Source organism: Lissotriton vulgaris, chromosome 1_1 (genome assembly GCF_964263255.1).
Source record: "Lissotriton vulgaris chromosome 1_1, aLisVul1.2, whole genome shotgun sequence".
Taxonomy (NCBI): domain Eukaryota; kingdom Metazoa; phylum Chordata; class Amphibia; order Caudata; family Salamandridae; genus Lissotriton; species Lissotriton vulgaris.
The window spans coordinates 2,061,155,283-2,061,169,946 of NC_141685.1; positions in this window are offsets into that span (position 1 = coordinate 2,061,155,283).

Consider the following 14,664-nt stretch of genomic DNA (forward strand, 5'->3'; position numbering starts at 1 on the left):
GAATTGTGTTGTATGTATTTTTAATTAAATTGCACCTGTTTTAATTCCTGCACTGTTTCCCAGTTCCCCTGTGCCCTGTTCCACCGCGGCTGTTCTGTGCCGATTGTAGTGGAGGGCCAGGTCGGGCGGCGCCATCTTGAGTGAGGCCCGGTCCCTGGCTGGTCGGGAGGTAGCGGTCCAGCTCGGGGAGGGGCTTGGGTGCTAAATAGACCCTCTGTTCCCCTGACTCTCGTGGCTGATCTTTGTGGTGGCAGCACTCAGAAACGCTGCTGAGAAAGACGGGCAGACTGCGAGTTTAACTCTTCTGCTCACTCGCTTTCCTGCACTATAGCTGTAGCGCTATTTTAAAAATTCCTTTTTGCTCATTTACACTCAATTGCATGACGAATTGTGTTGTATGTATTTTTAATTAAATTGCACCCGTTTTAATTCCTGCACTGTTTCCCAGTTCCCCTGTGCCCTGTTCCACCACGGCTGTTCTGTGCCGATTGTAGTGGAGGGCCAGGTCGGGCGGCGCCATCTTGAGTGAGGCCCGGTCCCTGGCTGGTCGGGAGGTAGCGGTCCAGCTCGGGGAGGGGCTTGGGTGCTAAATAATGGTCCCCCATCGGGCGCGCAGCGGTCGCGCGCAGCGGACGCGCCATCTGCGCGCCGAAGGAGCGCCAAAGGAGGGCCCGTCTGTGCCCGTCCGTGCCTCGGACGGGCCCAGGGCCAGCCATGCTGCGCGGCGACCTTTTGGGATCCCTTCAATAGAGAAACGCAGGTACTCGCGCTGTGATCTGTGGAGTCTGGCTCCCCCTGCTAAGGGTTTACCCTGCCCACGGGTAGTCCCTGACTGTGCTCTGGCTATATGCCCCCACTGTGGCTTCTTCCCCCAACCCTCCCTTTCTTCACATCTAGTCAATAATGTCCCTGCCCCCAACATCAGGGCAGGTTTGATTAATGCCAGATCTGCGGTGATTTAGAAAAGGGGGTGGTGATGAACAGAGTGTCTGAGTTAAACAGACCACTCTTACCCAGTCCAAAGATCAGGGCTTGATCCATCACCGTTATTTATCTCACTGCTACATCCCAGCTCAGAACCTGGCTATATGCAAATCAGATCTGCGGTGAGGCATGCCGCTGATATTTTTGAATTACTAGGGGAAGGCCAGTTGGATGTATTGTTCCTCACGGAGACGTGGATGACTAACACTTCCGCTCCCAGTGTGGAACTTGCTGTCCCCAGGGGTTTTAAGATAGTTAGGGTTGATCGCCCCCTGGGTAGAGGGGGGGGGGGGTTGCAGTTGTTTTTAGGGAGGGGTGGAGCTTCACCTCTGAGCCTCCGATTGCGGATGTTGGGGCAGAGGTTCTTCATTTTTCAATAAAAACTTCTCATTTTACCTTGGGTAGATCTTTGATCTATAGGCCACCGGGCCAGCCTAACCATTTTCTGGATTCCTTAGAAGAATACATAGTGCCACGGGCCCTAAGCTTTCCCAAGTTTCTGCTGGTCGGCTACTTAAATATCCATATGGATGTTCCGGACGCCCCGGAAGCCCGAAGACTTGGTGAAATCCTCGAGCTTGCTCAACTTAATCAATGGGTTACTGGTTCAACGCATGCGGGTGGTCATTTGCTTGACCTGGTCTGCTCTAATTTTCCCATTCAGTCGGTCACTGTGGAAAAGACTACATGGTCGGATCATGATTTGGTCAGATTCATGTGGGAAATGCCCGAACCCAGCCTCCCATCAGTCACCCCCAAAAGATTAATGTACTCGAGTTCAGACAGGCTTTGTCCAGTACCCGCCCAAAACTTAACTCACGTTTGGACGTGGCAGTCTGTGAGTTTAATGAGTGGGCTCGAGAGGCGACTATCGCCTCTACTAAGCAAAGTACGGTGTGTAGAGCTAGGCGCTCTCCCTCCCAACCCTGGTTCTCCCCTGAACTGAGAGAGCTGAAACTGGGGTGTAAAAAAAAATTAGAACGAGCGTGGAGATGTGTATATAGCTCGGAGGCTAAATCCGCTCTACGACTCGCCCAGAAAGATTATTATACAGCCATCAAGGTAGCTAAGGGGAATTTTTATGCAGGGCGCATTGCCAAGGCTGACAATAGCAGAGAGATCTTTGCTATTGTTAAAAGTTTTATGTCTCCTGTGGCTGATGCTATTCCACTCCCGTCCTCTGCGCAATGGTGTGAGGAGCTGTCCTCCTTTTTCATTACGAAAATAACGAGGATCCAGCAGGACCTTCTAGCGGCCCTCCCAGCCGATCACCTAGCTGCTGATTTGGGCCCTTCACTATGTCCAAATCCAGGACAGCAGTTTACGAACTTTGCGCAAATTGCGGAGTGTACCGTTCTCCCTCTCCTTCAGTCCCTGAAGTCTGGCTCCCCAGCCGATCCGTGCCCGGCCCGGGTGCTGTCGGAGGTGGCGGAAACAGTCTGCGCTGAGATCACGCAGATAGTAAACCTTTCCTTGGCCACTGGGGAGGTGCCGTCAGTTTGGAAACAGGCCAAGCTGCTGCCGCTTTTGAAGAAACCTGGATTGGATGTGTCGGTTCCCGGGAACTACCGTCCCATCTCCCTTCTTCCGGCACTTACGAAAATTTGTGAGAAGGTAGTTCTTCAACAACTGGAGAGCTTTGTTGACACCCCTAATGCCCTCCATCCCGCTCAATCAGGCTTCAGGGCGGCTTATAGCACTGAGACGGCGCTGGTGGAGATGAGTGAGTCAATTCGGGAATGTCTGGACGGAGGTGGCAGAGCGGTCCTAATTTTATTGGACCTCTCTGCCGCGTTCGATACCGTCCCCTATGAGCTCCTTCTCCGCCGGTTGTCGGCCATTGGTATTGGGGGGGGTTGTCCTAGACTGGCTATCCTCTTTTCTGTCCGACAGGACTCAGCAGGTCTGGATGCCTCCTCACGCCTCTGAGCCTAAACCACTGCTTACAGGGGTTCCGCAGGGGTCTACTCTTAGCCCCCTGCTGTTCAATGTCTATATAACCCCCCTGGTTTTTTTGGCAGAACAGTTTGGGGCTAAGATAATAGGGTATGCAGATGATACCCAACTGCTGTTTACCTGGCCGGATGATAATCTGGACACATCGGTAGTTCATCTGTGCTTGTCGGCTGTATTTCGCTGGCTAACACAGGCCCAGTTGAAATGCAACGAGGAAAAATCCGAAGTACTTTTTTATGGTTCCTTCCCCACCTCGTTCAAGAATACACTGTGGCCTCCAAACATTCCCTGCCCGAAAGAGATGGGGAGACCTGCAAAAAACCTCGGCATCTGGTTCACAGAGGATCTCAGATTCGAGGTCCATATTAAAAACTTACAGGCACCTGTTTTGCTACTCTGAAAATGCTCCGCAAATTCTTCCCTCTGCTCCCTAGGGATGCTAAGGAGACGGTTGCTAGAGCACTTATACTGGCTAGGCTGGATTATGCAAATGCATTGTTTAGTGGCATCCCGGCCTATTTGGTGAAACGCCTTCAAATTATCCAGAATGCGGCAGTCCGACTCTTATTTAACATCCCGAGATGGAAGAGCGTTCGCTCTGAGATGCGCATGCTCCACTGGCTTCCGGTTGCTCAACGCATTCTGTTTAAATCACTGGTGCTTGCGTTTCGTGCCTCCCATGATCAAGGCCCCTTGTATCTGAGGTAGAGATTTACCAGCTATTTCCCTGTACGTACCCTCAGATCCTCCACCCTGTACAAATTGTATCTTCCCCGCTTCAAACGAGCAAGACTTGGCGGCCAATCGATCTCAGTGATCGGGGCCCGGGCCTGGAATGCTCTCCCTCTCCAGCTACGTTCTATGTCCTCAGTGGCTGATTTTAAAAAACATCTGAAAACACATCTGTTCAAGAGTGTAAGTTAAGTTTCCCTCGTGTGTCTCACTGTCTGCCTCTCCTGTACCCGCGCCAGGATACTCTCCAGTAACGGAGCGCGCTATAAAATGGTTTATACATACATACATACATACATACATAAACATATATATATTAAGGAACTACAAAAGCTATATTATTACACTGTATGTACTACTAACGAGTGATACTGTTTCTAACATATATTATGTGAAGGGCTGTGTGACTGTGTATCCGTGTGTGAGTGGATGTCTGAGTGTCTGTATAGGTGTGTGAGTGGATGCCTGGGCGAATAAGTGCATGTGAGTAATGGTGTGGGAGTGGCTGTGTGACTAGCTGCATTGGTGTATGTGTGTCTCTAGTGGTGAGTTGGTGGGTGTATGGGTCTGTAAGTGGATATGGGAGTACCTGTATGGGTGACTGAGTGGCTGTTTGAATGTGTGTTTAGTTAATTGATTGGTTGTGTGAGTGGCTCTATTGCAGAGGGAGTGCCTATGTGAGTAGCTGTATGGGTGAGTGACTACACATGAGTGCTTTTATGAGTGAGTGGATGTGTGAGTGGATGGGTGGGTGTGTGAGGGACTGGAATGGCGAGTGAGTGGGTGTCTGAATGGCTGTATGAGTTAGTGGCTGGGTGTGTAAGTAGCTGTTTGAATTTGTGTTTGGTTAAGTGAGTTGGTATGTGAGTGGCTGTAGTGGAGAGTGAGTGTGTGACTGGCTGTATAGATGAGGGAGAGGATGTAAGTGGACTTGTATGGATATGTGAGAGTTTGTATGGATGTGTTAATGGTAATTTAGGTAGTTGTGTGGTTATGTGAGTGAGGGCTGTGGTGAGAGTAGCTGTATAGGTGAATATGTGGGTGTGTGAGTAGCTGCATGGGTGAGTGCGGTTGTGAGTGGCACTATGAGTGAGTGGTTGTGTGAGTACTTGTACGAGTCTGTGAATAGGTATGTAAGTGGTTGTGTGGGTGTATGGTTGGTGGTATAGAGATGTTAGTGGCTGTGTGATTTGTTCTGTAGATGTCATCAGTGAGGTCCAGAGTGAGGTCACTGACCAGGTCTTAAGTGATGTAATAAGCAGTCCATTGGAGGGCGTAAATTATAGTTAGCTCAGGTAACTAACTGCTGAATTTTACTGGTTTTGTATGAGTGAAATCTGAGCCTAACTAGGATAGTTATAGTTAGGACCACACTTCCATAGATCATATTTTTGGTTTGCTTATAACATTGACAGCGTTTGATGAATCTGCACAAAACCTTCAGAAAAAAGATCTCATCTTCCTCAGCTCCTTCCTGGGGTGATCCTTCAAGCGGGGGCCAAGAAAAAAACAGGGGGTTTCAAAACACTTTTTACCCATTCATTTTTCCATAGAAAAATTAGAAAGAGCTACAGCCAAAACAGCTGAACAGAACTACACCAAATTCTTCAAAAAGCCAAAGAAAGTTCTTAGTTCAGAAAGCGTGCTTGGCCCAGAGTACCCTGGTCAAGCACTGCTAATTATCTCGCACACTTCATCAGATTCATGACATGTTCTATGGCATCATCGTTAACACTGTGCATGGAGGGGTGCTCGGTATAGTTAAATTTAGGGTACGAGTTACAGTAACTTGCGATAACTATAACTGGCGAATTTCAGAGGCTTCGTTGGTTTAAAACAGTATTTTTAAGTGACATTTTCACCAATATATAACATCCCTTTAACCAGTTTTTTTTCCAGCGAATTAATGTGTGTGTGAACGCCCCTAAGAGTGGTAAAGTATTTCTTGCAAGGATTCATTTCCGTGTATAGCTGCAGAAAAGCATGACAAACCAGATCTTTCGCCGCTATTACACATACCCTGCACTAAACCTCTTTCTATAAATGATGGCAAAGGCACCAAAAATTCCTTCAGCACTAAAAACATTTTTATTGCCTATTTTGTCTTGGTGCAAAGTCAGCTTATGGTTGAGTTTCCGATGAGTGCTTGGCCCATGGCTGATTTATTATGTAATGTGCTTCACCACCAAAGGTTGTTTTACGATGATTTCAACACTTTTTCATGCCCCGACTCCGATCCTACCAGTCTGAAAAGAAGGTTTATTTGCAACAGTACTCTGAAGCAAGAATCCTATATGAACAGTGGTACTAATCTCTTCTTATTAATTAACCTTTTCCTAAGACGGCCGTCCAAACCGACATTCATACTTATGGTTCCCACCATCCCTTCTCTCTTATAGTCACAACAGCCAAGCCCTGCCCCGCACTAGACCAGCTCATATCGCAAAGGAAGGAAGAAGCTTTAGTTAACTTAAATACAGTACTAAAAAATAAAATGATAATAACATTGTGTTATTTTATTTTTCCTTTCTGCACTGTTCAGAAGGCAGTGGGGTAAATCCTCCTCCGCCTTAACGGAGGAGCCGCCTCTGCTTATCTCCAAAAGCATAATCACAAACAATCTCGAAGGAATTGGTTAAAAGCTTTAACTCTTTCGCTGCGGCGGCTATTCCGCCACAGAGCTAACAGTCGCGGGGGGCCGCGCGGGTGAGCTGTGCGGGTGACAGAACCGTTCCGTCACGGCTCGCGGGTGAGCTGTGCTCATGACGGAACGGTTCCGTCACGGCCCCGCCCGCTCAATTAAACGCGCCGCGCAGGCGCGGCGGCCGGGCCGTGACGGAACCGTTCCGTCATGAGCACAGCTCACCCACGAGCCGTGACGGAACGGTTCCGTCAATAGCCTCGAAGAGGTTATGTAAGCATAACTAGTAAAACCAATGGGTTACTTCTATAAGACCGAGACTTTAAGTATAAATGAATGTCTTTGAAAAAGATGCCTGATGCATGGTTAAACATTTCAAAGAAAAGATGCCCCATGCATGGTTAACAAATATTCAAGAAAAAAAAACAGTAATGTACAGTGATCACTAGTTTATGGCCTGGCTACTTCCTACAGATCTTCACATTGTAAAACTTACACTTTGAATAAAAGTTTCATTATCTCCTGTGTTTGGAAAGCAGGAACACGATGCTATTAACCGTTGCTCGAGGACTAAAGCAAACAATGTCAAAGTCACGTTTCTTATTCAAACAATAAAGAGTATTTAACACAATAAAAATGTTTAACCCTCTAGAAACAGAAACTCTACATTCCTTCCTCATGCAACATTTCTTCCTAACACTGTTTCCATTGACGTTTCTGGCGAGTTGTGTCTATGTTCCTCTGCTGTACAATTTTCCTGCAGCCAAACAAGCACCTGCATGGAATAATGAGACCCAAGAGCCTGCACACACAGAGTTTCAGAATAAGCAAACACATAATATAAAATTAACAATTTTAGGCTCCAACCATTAAGTGGTGGGATTGATACCTAGCATGTGAAAGTAGATGAAGTTCATACACCACAACAGAATACACTTAGGTCTCCTTCACACTTGGAAATCACTCTGATGGTGTAGCTCACATAAATAATTTGGGAGTTGAAAACAATGTAGTTGAACAGCTCCCAATGAGGGAGAGACAGCTTGTTCATCAATGTGATTGGGGTGGAGGGTATCTACCAGACATCAACGAATTTGAGAAATCTACTTAGCTTCCTGTGATGTTGAATTCGGATAGTTTGCTTTGTTTGTAATTTTTTTTTTTTTTTAGCAAATATTGTATTGTGTTAGGTAGGCTTTTTCAGGGAAGCTGTTTAGATGCTTTCTCCGTTTGTTCTTTTACATAGCTGGAAGACTTTTAATGTTCCATCCTATACTTTGTAAGTACTAGAGAGGCAGACTAGGCATAAAGAGGAATATTTGCTAGAATAAAAAAAAGAACTATAGCCTAGTAGTGCAACTGGGGGGCACGGGGGACTGGTGTCTGCCAGTGCAGAGAATTCTATTAAAAACCAAAACTATGCAATGTCTCCCTTGCACGCATCTCTCGACCGTTTGACTTAATTCTAGAATTGAAAGGAATCCATGCTTCCTTACAGAGGCTTCGTCAAAGTCTAAGAATCTGTCACGTTTAATATCAAACAGGTATTCTAAGAATTCACTATTTCTTCGTAAAGTCAACAGCTCTTCTGGAGGATAGCATATCCTCCAGAAGATGTGCACTTTGCATTACAAATATAAAGACTGGGGAGGATTGTTTGGTCCACTCATGGATTAATTAAGCGGATTGGCAAATCAGAGGGACTGCAGCCATTCCCAGTGTTGCTTATTGCACGGAACATTTGATAGTTTTGGGTAAGTAAATGACCCACAGATCCATTTGTATTCAGAAAGGCCAGTACTAAATCAATCAATCAAGGATTTATAGAGCGCAACTACTAACCCGAAGGGGTCTCAAGGCACTGAGGGGTGGGGGGTGGGGGGTGGGGGGGGGTGGGGGGAGGGCACAGCTCCTTGATATTCCTGGTGATTCGTCAAAGAGCCAGGTCTTGAGGTCCTTCAAGAACTTGGAGAGTGTTGGTGTCTGGCTGAGGTGTAGAGGGAGAGTGTTCCATGCCTGGGCCGCGAGAAAGGAGATGGAGTGTCCTCCTGTTCTGGTCTGCCTGAAGCGTGGTACCATCACAAGAGAGCTGGGCTTTGGGATGCGTGGAAAAAGAGGTGGTGGTTCATGTAGGCGGGTCTGGTGTTGTGGAGGGTTTTGTGGGTGAGAAGCTTGAAGGGGATTCTCTTCTCGACAGGGAGCCAGTGTAGTGTCCATAGGTGTTGGGTGATGTGGCAGTGGGGTGGTAGGTAGAGGACCTGTCTGGCGACGGCATACTGGAGTTTGCGGGTGAGGTTCTTGTTAATCCCAGCGTAGAGTGCATTGTCGTAGTACAGTCTGCTGCTGATGGAGTGGGTGACGGTTTTCCTGTGCTCGAGGGGAATCCATTTGAAGGTCTTTCGGAGGAGGCGGATGGTGTGGTAGCAGAAAGAGGTGACAGCGTTGATCAGGCGGTCCATTTTGAGTTTGGAGTCCAGGAGGATTCCAAGATTGCGTGCATGGTACGTGGGGAGGAGGGGGAGGGTTCTCGAAGGCATGGGGGCCTCCAGGTGTCGTTCCAGGTGTCAGGGTGTGGGCCCAGGATGAGTACTTCGGTTTTGTCCGTGTTAAGTTGTAGGCAACTGTTCTTCATCCATCTGGAGACTGCTTCCATTCCTTCTTGAAAGTTGTGTTTGGAAATGTTGGGTTCGTTGGATAGGGGGGAGGATGAGTTGGGTGTTGTCTGCGTACGATACAATGCTGAGTCCGTATGATCGGATGATGGATCCGAGTGGGGCCATGCAGATGTTCAACAAGGTGGGACTGATGGAGGATCCTTGGGGGACTCCGCAGGTGGGACTGATGGAGGATCCTTGGGGGACTCCGCAGGTGGTCAAAGTGGGTTCCGAGAGGAAAGGAGGGAGTTGACCTGCTGCGTTCTGCCTGGCCCCTTGATGCCCTTGGGCTAAGTTGCTCGGTAAAAGTCCCCCTTCATTCATTCATTCATTCATTCATTCAGAGAGGAATGAGCAGATCCAGTCAAACACCTTGTTCCAGAGTCCTTCGTTGTGGAGTCTGCGGGCTAGGGTGCGGTGAGAGACTGCCGAAGGCGACCACTGTGCCTTGCCTAGGCCGGGTCACCCCCACGCTCCTCCTGCTTCCTGCCGCAGATTTGCCGCCTACTTCCTGTTGGTGATTTTGCCGCCGCTGCAGGCGATCCAGCCGCCGCTGAGCCGCCCGCACTGGTCTTTCCCGCGGCTGCCTCCCTGAGGCCCCGCCCCTGCCAGCCGATTGGCCCCCCCGCTCCCGCCACCCAGCGGACCCTCCCTCCCGGCTCCCTTCTTATGACGCCTCCACGCACGCGCAGCGGTCACGCGCAGTGGGTGCGCCAATTGTGCGCCGAAGGCGCACCAAAGGCAAGCCCGTCTGCGCCCGTCCGCGCCTGGACCGCGCCCAGCGCCAGGACCCCTGGCCCTCGCCGATGCAAGACTACCCGACAGACCTACGACGCCGCCACTCTCAACGCACTCAATGCCGGCCGCTACCCTGCCTGCTACCGAGCCACCACGAGACGCACCCACGGACCCTTCGCCTGCCAAGCCTGCCGATTCACCTGCCTCTGGACCTGCACCATCCCCGCCAAGTCGAGCACCAGCAGCAACCACCTGAAGTGCATCCTGCTCAACACCCGCTCTGTCCACAGGCACGCCGTGGAACTCTGGGACCTGCTCGACGCGACAGCATCGAACGTCGCCTTCCTCACCGAAACCTGGATGAACGCCTCCTCAGCACCCGACATCGCCATAGCCATCCCGGACGGATACAAGATATCCCGGACGGATACAAGATCACCCGGAAGGACCGTGTCAACCAGACGGGAGTAGGCATTGCCATCGTACACAAGAACACCATCCGCATCTCGACTAACTCCGACGAAACCTTCACCGCCGCCGAACACCTGCACTTCCAGATACACACCGACCCCAAGACCACCCTCCGAGGCACCCTCATCTACAGACCCCCGGGACCACGCACACAATTCAGCGAAGACATCGCAGACTTCATCAGCCCGCACGCCCTTCCCTCCGCCGACTACATCCTCCTAGGAGACCTCAACTTCCACCTGGAGAACAACAATGACAGAAACACCACCGCCCTGCTGGACAACCTCGTCAACCTCGGACTCAAGCAACTGGTGAACACCCCCACCCACTACGCCGGCCACACGCTTGACCCCGTCTTCTCATCCAGCAAGCACATCTCCTTCAGCCACTCCACCGGACTCCACTGGACCGACCACAGCTGCGTTCACTTCAGCTTCAGAAGAACTACGATCCACAACCACCCGCATCAGGTTCCCCGCCGGATCTGGAGCAAGATCACCGCCGAGCAGCTCACCGCCTCCCTCAGCCAGAACACTCCCACCACCACAACGGACCCCAACGAAGCAGCCAGCAACCTCACCAAGTGGCTGACCGCCTGCGTCGATAACCTCGCACCACTAAAGAACTCTCCCAGCAGACCCGGCAGCAATAAAACCCCCTGGTTCACCGACGAACTCAAGGAATCCAAGAATAACTGCCGCACCCTCGAGAAAGCCTGGCGGCTCGACCAGACCACAGACAACAGGACCGCCCTCAAGCACGCCACCCGCAAACACCATCAGCTGATCCGCGCCACCAAGAAGTCGGCACTCAAAGAACGACTGGACAACAACGCCCACGACAGCAAGGAACTCTTCAGCATCGTCAAAGAGTTCTCCAACCCCAGCGCCGGAAACAACGACATCACTCCCTCGCAGGGAACTGGCATTAACCGAGTATCCACAGAGAGGCGAGTCATTATCCGGACTGACGCCTGAGCACAACGTTGAAGGTGCACTGCGTGCATGGCCAATCGCTGCCTGCATTAAAAACCTCATACTCAGCCCGCACGAAGAGCGGTAAAGCGCCTGAGCACCACGCTGAGGGTGCACTGTGTGCATGGCCAATCGCTGCCTGCATTAAAAACCTCATACTCCGCCCGCACGAAGAGCGGTAAAGTACGGCTATCCGGCGGAAACAAAAACGGGACACATATTTCCCAATTAAAAAACCAACATTGCAACTGGATCCCGCTAAGGACCTCTGTGCCATTTCAACCCCTTGCTTGGCGTTTAGATCGTGAATTGCGCCAAACAAACCAAGGAGTGCATGAGACCTCCCACGTGAGGCCTCTCACCTCGAACAATAGAGGCTTTGTTACATTCAGGCATGTTTTCCTTTTATCTTTAAAGTCCTGATGATGATCCCATGCATTAAATGAGCAATAGGGATCGAAACGTCAACACCCAAAAGTGGGGTTACACTTACAAAATTGTCAAATGAAAATGTGTAGGCTCCGCTTCAGGTGACACTGTTAGTGATCTTGAATTTATCTACAGTGCCCTGCTCTTGCTCCCTTCCTTTGCCTGAAAAAACACCCCTTTCACTCTATTCCTATTCTTCCTCTTTCCTCTTGGTACGGCACAGGCTTGTGTCATGCTATTTCGATTTGTACTGTATATTTGACATTGTGTCTTGAAAATAAATTCCTTTCCCGGCTGGGTCAGGAAACCTTAACCGTATAGTATTCCATTGTGTTCCTATACTGTATTGTATGTATGTTGAATAAGCTAAGCACCTTTGTTTCCTATAACGTAGTTATACCCATGGTCCTTAGCTATCTATTGGGTTCCCCTTGTTTCCAAAAATTACTCCCTCGCAAGACCTCTGCAACTCACTCGCCTCGTTCTTCCACCGCAAGATCGCCGACATACACAACAGCTTCGACGGACAGACCACGCACCCTACCACCGAACCAACACCTGCCACCACCACCCTCTGCAACTGGACCCCGATCAGCACCGAAGACACCACCCGCAAGATGAACTCCATCCACTCCGGATCTCCAACCGACCCCTGCCCACACCACGTCTTCAACAAAGCCGACGCCATCATCGCACCCCATCTCCGGGACATCATCAACTCCTCCTTCCACACCGCCACCTTCCCGGAGAGCTGGAAGCACGCCGAGCTTACCGCCCTCCTGAAGAAACCAACGGCGGACCCCACCGACCTCAAGAACTACCATCCCATCTCACTCCTTCCTTTTCATCAAGAAGACCGCCAACAGACAGCTCGCCTCCTTCCTCAAGACTAACGGATCCCTCGACCCCTGGCAGTCCGGGTTTCGGTCCAACCACAGCACCGAGACCGCCCTAATTGCAGCCGACTACATCAGAACCCTGATCGACAATGGGGAAACAGCGGCCCTCATCCTCATGGACCTCTCTGCGGCGTTCGACACTGTCTGCCACCGCACCCTAGTGAAGCGCCTCAGCAACATCGGAATCCGAGAGAGCACTGGAGTGGATCATCTCGTTCCTCGCCGGAAGAACCCAGAGAGTCCGCCTCCCCCCGTTCAGATCCGAGGCCACCGAAGTCATCTGCGGCGTACCACAAAGATCTTCACTCAGCCCAACCCTCTTCAACGTCTACATGAGCCCCCTCGCAGCCATCGCACGCCAACACAACCTCAACATCATCTCCTACGCCGACGACACCCAGCTGATCCTCTCCCTCACCAACGACCCCCCCACCACCAGAGCCAGCCTACACGAAGGGATGAAAGACGTCGCCGACTGGATGAAGAACAGCCGCCTTAAACTGACCATCACCCTCCGCCTGGGACGACTCCTGGTGGCCCCCGGCCCTGGGCACCGCTCCCAAGCCAACGGACAACGCACGCAACCTGGGCTTCATCCTGGATTCCTCCCTGTCGATGACCAGACAAGTCAACGCCGTCTCATCTTCGTGCTTCAACACCCTGCGCATGCTCCGCAAGATCTTCAGATGGATCCCCACTGAAACCAGGAAGACCGTTACCCAGGGAATCGTCACTAGCCGACTGGACTACGGGAACACCCTCTACGCCGGAACCACAGCCAAACTTCAAAAAAGACTCCAACGCATCCAGAACGCCTCCGCACGACTCATCCTGGACATCCCCCGACACAGCCACATCACCGGACACCTGAGAGACCTGCACTGGCTCCCCATCAGCAAGAGAATCACGTTCAGACTCCTCACCCACGCACACAAGGCTCTCCACGACTTGGGCCCCAAGTACCTCAACGACCGCATTACCTTCTACACGCCCACCCGCCAGCTACGATCGACCAGCCACGCCCTCGCCACCATACCACGCATCCGCAGAGCCACCGCTGGAGGAAGATCCTTCTCCTACCTGGCAGCCAAGACTTGGAACTCCCTCCCCACCCACCTTCGGCGAACCCAAGACCATCTCTCCTTCAGGAAGCAGCTCAAGACCTGGCTGTTCGAGCAGTAACATACCCTCTCCCCCAGCGCCTTGAGACCCTCCCGGGTGAGTAGCGCGCTTTACAAATGCCGTGATTGATTGATTGATTGTGAAGTGGTCCAGGAGGACGAGGGCCACAGTCTCTCCTCTGTCAAGGAGTGAGCAGATGTCATCTGTCATGGCGAGAAGGGTGATTTTGGTGCTCTGATTCTTCCTGAAGCCTAATTGGGAGGAAACGAGGATGTTGTTTTCTTCTATAAATACTCTCAACCAAATGTCGGGACACGGATAGAGCATAAAACCAAAATATTTATGCTCCTTATAACTGCAAGACAGCATTGGGTGGTGAGGAACAGAGACCTTCCCGGGTGACAGGTATGGACAAAGTCCAAATGACAAAGTCAGATCTTCATAATGTTCGACATAATGCAGGGTTTGAAGGCATCATTCTTAAAGGGTTGTGCTCCAGAGTTGCTTACAGACATGAGATGCCAGGAAAACACCAACACGTAAGGGCCTGTGAGGCAGCAAATGTCAATGAGTTGGATATATTAGTAACTGGCTTTACCATTTTTGCCTCACCCTTTCCTCTGAATGCTCTACAGAGCATCCAACATTCAGTATTCAAAGCTGTGCTTATAAATTCAGGACCAAATACCAGTTTGGAAGAGTAATGGAGTTCCCTTTGGAGTACCTTTGTCAGACATCCTTTTGCAATCCACTGCCTTCCTCTGGGCCCTCCATTCTAGTGATCTGCTGCTGAAACTCTTTTGCGAGGCTGTGATCATCATTTGCCAGCTGAACAATACGCAAAGACAGTAAATATTGTGCCCCTGCAACAGTAGGTTTTAGGACAGACCATGTAATAAAAACATAGTTAAACAATTTTTCATCAAACAAAATAGGAAAATTTTAACCACTGCTGTCCAAAAGCTCGGGGTATGTTGAATAAATTGATTCTGCATTATTTTAACTTTAGGTGATAAAAACTACAATAGGACTTGAAAGACAATGCAACTTTTGAAGCCTTTTCT